This window comes from Oncorhynchus clarkii, chromosome 31 (genome assembly GCF_045791955.1).
Source record: "Oncorhynchus clarkii lewisi isolate Uvic-CL-2024 chromosome 31, UVic_Ocla_1.0, whole genome shotgun sequence".
NCBI lineage: Eukaryota > Metazoa > Chordata > Actinopteri > Salmoniformes > Salmonidae > Oncorhynchus > Oncorhynchus clarkii.
The window spans coordinates 18,375,818-18,381,817 of record NC_092177.1 but is presented as its reverse complement, the minus strand read 5'-3'; positions in this window follow the sequence as shown (position 1 = coordinate 18,381,817).

The window sequence follows — 6,000 nt, the reverse complement described above, 5'->3', positions numbered from 1 at the left end:
CTGGCAACCCCCTCCCAAAAAAAGGTTTACTTTTATTTCTTTATTTTCTTAAAATGTGGGGCTCAAAACAGGTGGGGCTGCCTTGAATGACGGGTCGCCACTGATCTTGTGGAAGGATGAAATAGTATGAATAAATTCAAAGTAACGTTTTTAATGAAAATATGTCAATCATTATTTGAATATGTTGGTAATCCCTTGTATAAAAGTGATAATGCCCTCAAAGCTGGCGTTTGGAGGATATAGCCCAAGACAAATATTGGTGCTGCTTATTATCACTTAAGTAGTACACTCTTAGAAAAAAAATGTTATTTGGCTGTCTCCATAGGATAACACCTTTTGGTTCGAGGTAGAAAGAACCGTTGTAGAAACCTCTTTGAGTCCTATAGGACGGCGATGTCCGGGTTTGGCAGGTGTAGGCCGTCATTGTAAATAAGAATTTGTTCTTAACTGACTTGCCTAGTTAAATTAATTAAGTTATGATTTTAATGGCAAAGCAAAATAAAAAAACAAAATATGAGGTAAACTCCCAGCAGATCACCAAGTCCAATGGGTATATCCATTGGTGTGGAGATGTTAATGTGTTGATGTTCTCCATAACCAGAATGATTTTGCAGTGCATGGTGATCGAACAGGTTTCCTGTTATATTCAGAGGTGTAGGAAGGGTGAAGTCTGTGAATCCCAAAAATATAAATTATTCAGATGTTGTTTTTTTTTGTGTACTTTTACCCCTAATTTCGTGGTTTCCAATTCATAGTTAGTCTTGTCCATACAGGAGTTGCAGCGATGGGACTCGGGAGAGGCGAAGGTCGAGAGCCATGCATCCTCCGAAACACGACCCTGCCAAGCCGCAATGCTTCTTGACACACTGCTCGCTTAACCCGGAAGCCAGCTGCACCAATGTGTGGGAGGAAAGACCGTACAACTGGCGACCGCTGTCAGCTTGCAGGTGCCAGGCCTGCCACAAGGAGTCGCTAGAGAGCGATTGGACATGGATATCCCGGCCAGCCAAACACCAACCCGGACGATGCTAGGCCAAACATGCGCCGCCTCATAGGTCTCCAGGTCACGGCTGGTTGTGACAGCCTGGGATCGAACCCAGGGCTATAGTGACACCTCAAGCACTGCTATGCAGTGCCTTATACCGCTGCCCCACTTGGGAGGCCATTTATACAGATGTTTAACAAAACATGCACACAACAATATTCATATCTTGGTTTTTGTTGTAAATGTGAATGAAAAACTGTTTTGATAATGGTTTCATACACATACCTTGTCCATAATGTAGAGGCCTATGGGATTTTCATTTAAGAGATAAGGGAGGGTGGTACATGTGATCTGCATAACATACCAATTAACATACCTGTGTATGCCTCCTCGTCTGTATACCTGCAGACACAGACACAAAAGTGACCAGTTCAGTCATCTGGACCCAATACAGCTAGCCTTCAACATATTCTTATGGCATGCATATTCTTATATTCTTCTGTTTTATAAAGATTTGCACAAATAAGAAAAGACAGATGGTATCATCATAAAACAATATCAATTTAGATCATATAAGGGACAAACCTTACCTTAAATTGAGGAGATCTTTACATTGTTCTGTTAAGTACCTGCACCTGCTGTCCTTTTAATTCAAAATGTTTCAGTTGGGCAGTTCGGTTCCTGCAAGAACCCCCACCAACAAATCAAATCAAAATCAAATCAAAATCAAATGTATTTATATAGCCCTTCGTACATCAGCTGATATCTCAAAGTGCTGTACAGAAACCTAGCCTAAAACCCCAAACAGCAAGCAATGCAGGTGTAGAAGCACGGTGGCTAGGAAAAACTCCCTAGAAAGGCCAAAACCTAGGAAGAAACCTAGAGAGGAACCAGGCTATGTGGGGTGGCCAGTCCTCTTCTGGCTGTGCCGGGTGGAGATTATAACAGAACATGTCCAAGATGTTCAAATGTTCATAAATGACCAGCATGGTCCAATAATAATGAGGCAGAACAGTTGAAACTGGAGCAGCAGCACGGCCAGGTGGACTGGGGACAGCAAGGAGTCATCATGTCAGGTAGTCCTGAGGCATGGTCCTAGGGCTCAGGTCCTCCGAGAGAGAGAGAGAAAGAGAGAATTAGAGAGAGCACACTTAAATTCACACAGGACACCGAATAGGACAGGAGAAGTACTCCAGATATAACAAACTGACCCTAGCACCCCCGACACATAAACTACTGCAGCATAAATACTGGAGGCTGAGACAGGAGGGGTCAGGAGACACTGTGGCCCCATCCGAGGACACCCCCGGACAGGGCCAAACAGGAAGGATATAACCCCACCCACTTTGCCAAAGCACAGCCCCCACACCACTAGAGGGATATCTTCAACCACCAACTTACCATCCTGAGACAAGGCCGAGTATAGCCCACAACAAAGGAGGTTCCTCGATGAACCCCACCTCCTATGGGGTTCTTAGAAGAACCTTTTGGAGGGAATTTGCACTGCCAAAAACCCTAAGGTTCTTCAAAGGACTTTGAGGATCTTAGAAGAACCCTTGTTGAATCCCTACTTGTTAAGAGTGTGATTCCATTCATCAAATTGCGGGTGCACTGTGCACTGTTGGGTTAGGATACTGAAATTATTTTGTGAGTGAAAGAATGTGCATAAAACATCATGACTGGTTGTGTTTTTGCCACATTAAAAAAGGCATAGGTGGCGTGGCCATACGGATAGGGGACGCTACATTTCCCTAAAGTAATTTAATTAAATTGCCAAAATTATATAGCCTAATTAGCTTGCTCCTATCTATACAGGAATAAATACAATCGTTCAAAATAGGCCACTACACCAGAAAGCATGATTTGGCTACAGAATATCATTAGCTTATTTTTTTAAAGTTGTTGATTGTTTTAAATCGCATAGCCTACAGTCAGTCTGAATGGACCGTAATTTGGGCAGCGCGCGCAGCAAATAACAAATAGATTAGTGGTCGCCAACTGGTCGATCTTCAAGGAATTCCTAGTCGATCGACCAAACATTTCTGTAGAAAAGCCAACGATAAAGACAACGGCTTGTGCTCCTTTTTTTCGTGTTACACTTGATTCAGAAGCCCCGCGCACCGGGTCGGCAAAATGTTCCCATTTTTAACCATTTAATTTGTCTGAAAATACAAACTACGTTTACCTGCCAGACCGGGAGATCTGTGGCTAAATCGAGTGTGCCTACTGTGCTGGCCAATCAGATAGCTCAAATCACCGTGCCTCCATCTTCCACTAGCCTGGCCGTAGCAAAGTTTGATACTAGCCTACGTGAGACTTCATGAAGTTTAAACCCATGACCAGGGAGAGATACTGTCAAAGAAGAGCTGCTGTTTCTATTACCGATTTCATGCCTAAGTTATATTCAGTACTTTCAACACTGTTTTTATTAACCACTATTATAAAACGTGCTTCTCTCTACTTCCACTCTCACTGCAATTATTGAGTAGCCAAGTGTATCGATAGACCTGTTTTTATTATTATTAGCAGCTCGTCTTGTCTATTTTAATATCGAGGAGTATTTCACTTTCTCTGGTCATAGGAACAACATTAATTTATCACAGAGGCAGATGCAGTGCGACTCGAGTTTCGTCATCAGGTGGAAGACTATACCCTCTCTCTGGTCAGTCTCACAGGAGGAAAGAGCAGGAACGGTGGGAGGCGGAACCTCTGCTGCGACTAATACAGTGTTCAATATAACTGTGAATTCGGAAGAAAAAAAGCGAGATCCGATGTGCGGTAATCGTTTGGAACGGTCATCCAACTCGGAACTCGCGCATCTTTCTAGAGCTCCGACCCCCCGACCTGGAGTTCACTGACTTCATTATTTGACCTTGTTTTTTCGAGTTCCCATTTGACTTGAAAGCACCATGTCCATCAGATGCAGGGACCATCAGTCTCGCAAAACAAATTATTTGCTAATTATTTCAATTTATGCTCAGTTGTGCCTCGCAAGTGATACACCAACCTGTACATTTTTTATTTAACCTTTTTAACTAGGCAAGTCAGTTAAGAACATATTCTTATTTACAATGACGGCCTACCAAAAGGCAAAAGGCCTGCGGGGACGGGAGCTGGGATTAATAAAAATAAAACAAAAATATAGGACAAAACACATCACGACAAGAGTGACAACACTACATAGAGCCCTAAGACAACAACATAGCATGGCAGCAACACAAGATGGTACACACATTATTGGCACAGACAAAGGGCAAGAAGGTAGAGACAAAAATACATCACGCAAAGCAGCCAACACTGTCAGTAAGTGTCCATGATTGAGTCTTTGAATATCGAGATGGCGATAAAACAGTCCAGTTTGAGTGTTTTTTGCAGCTTGTTCCAGTCGCTAGATGCAGCAAACTGAAAAGAGGAGCCACCCAGGGACGTGTGTGCTTTAGGGACCTTTAACAGAATGTCAATGGCAGAATGGGTGTTGTATGTATCTCAGATAGGGGGGAGTGAGGCCTAAGAAGGTTTTATAAATAAGCATCAACCAGTGGGTCTTGCGACGGGTATACAGAGATGACCAGTTCACAGAGTAGTATAGAGTGCAGTGATGTGTCCTATAAGGAGCATTGGTGGCAAATCTGATGGCCGAATGGTAAAGAACATCTAGCCGCTCGTGAGCACCCTTACCTGCCGATCTATAAATGATGTCTCCGTAATCTAACATGGGTAGGATGGTCATCTGAATCAGGGTTAGTTTGGCAGCTGAGGTGAAAGAGGACCGATTACGATAGAGGAAACCAAGTGTAGATTTAACTTTAGCCTGCAGCTTTGATATGTGCTGAGAGAAGGACAGTGTACCGTCTAGCCATACTCCCAAGTACTTGTATGAGGTGACTACCTCAATCTCTAAACTCTCAGAGCTAGTAATAACACCTGTGGGGAGAGGTTCATTCTTCTTACCAAACCACATGACCTTTGTTTTGAAGGTGTTTAGAACAAGGTTAAGGGTAGAGAAAGCTTGTTGGACACTAAGAAAGCCTTGTTTTGTAGAGCGTTTAAAACTAAATCCGGGAAGAGGCCAGCTGAGTATAATTATCTTTATTTTATTTTTTATTTAACCTTTATTTAACTAGGCAAGTCAGTTAAGAACAAATTCGTATTTACAACAGCTTACACTGGCCAAACCCAGATGACACTGGGCCAATTGTGTGGCGCGCAATGGGACTCCCAATCACGTCCGGTTGTGATACAGCCTGGATCCGAACCAGGGTGTCAGTATTGATGCCTCTAGCACTGAGATTTAAACAGAAATTGTATTTAACCTTTATTTAACTCGGCAAGTCAGTTTAGAACAACTTCTTATTTACAATGACGGCCTACCAAAAGGCAAAAGGCCTCCTTCAGGGACAGGGGATTAAAAATAAAGAAACAATTAAATAATATAAATATAGGACGAAACACACATCATGACAAGAGAGACAACACTACATAAAGAGAGACCTAGACAACAACATAGCAAGGCAGCCACACATGACAACACAACATGGTAACAACATGGTAGCAACACAACATGGTAGTGGCACAAAACATGTTACAAACATTTGTGGGCACAGACAACAGCACAAATGGCAAAAAGGTAGAGACAACAATACATCACACATAGCAGTCACAACTGTCAGTAAGAGTGTCCATGATTGAGTCTTTGAATGAAGAGATTGAGATAAAGTTGTCCAGTTTGAGTGTTTGTTGCAGCTCGTTCCAGTCGCTAGCTGCAGCGAACTGAAAAGAGGAGCGACAAAGGGATGTGTGTGCTTTGGGGACCTTCAACAGAATGTGACTGGCAGAACGGGTGTTGTATGTGGAGGATGAGGGCTGCAGTTAATATCTCAGATAGGGGGGAGTGAGGCCTAAGAGGGTTTTATTAATATGACCAGTTGACCAGTTTACAGAGGAGTATAGAGTGCAGTGATGTGTCCTATAAGGAGCATTGGTGGCAAATCTAATGGCCGAATGGTAAAGAACAT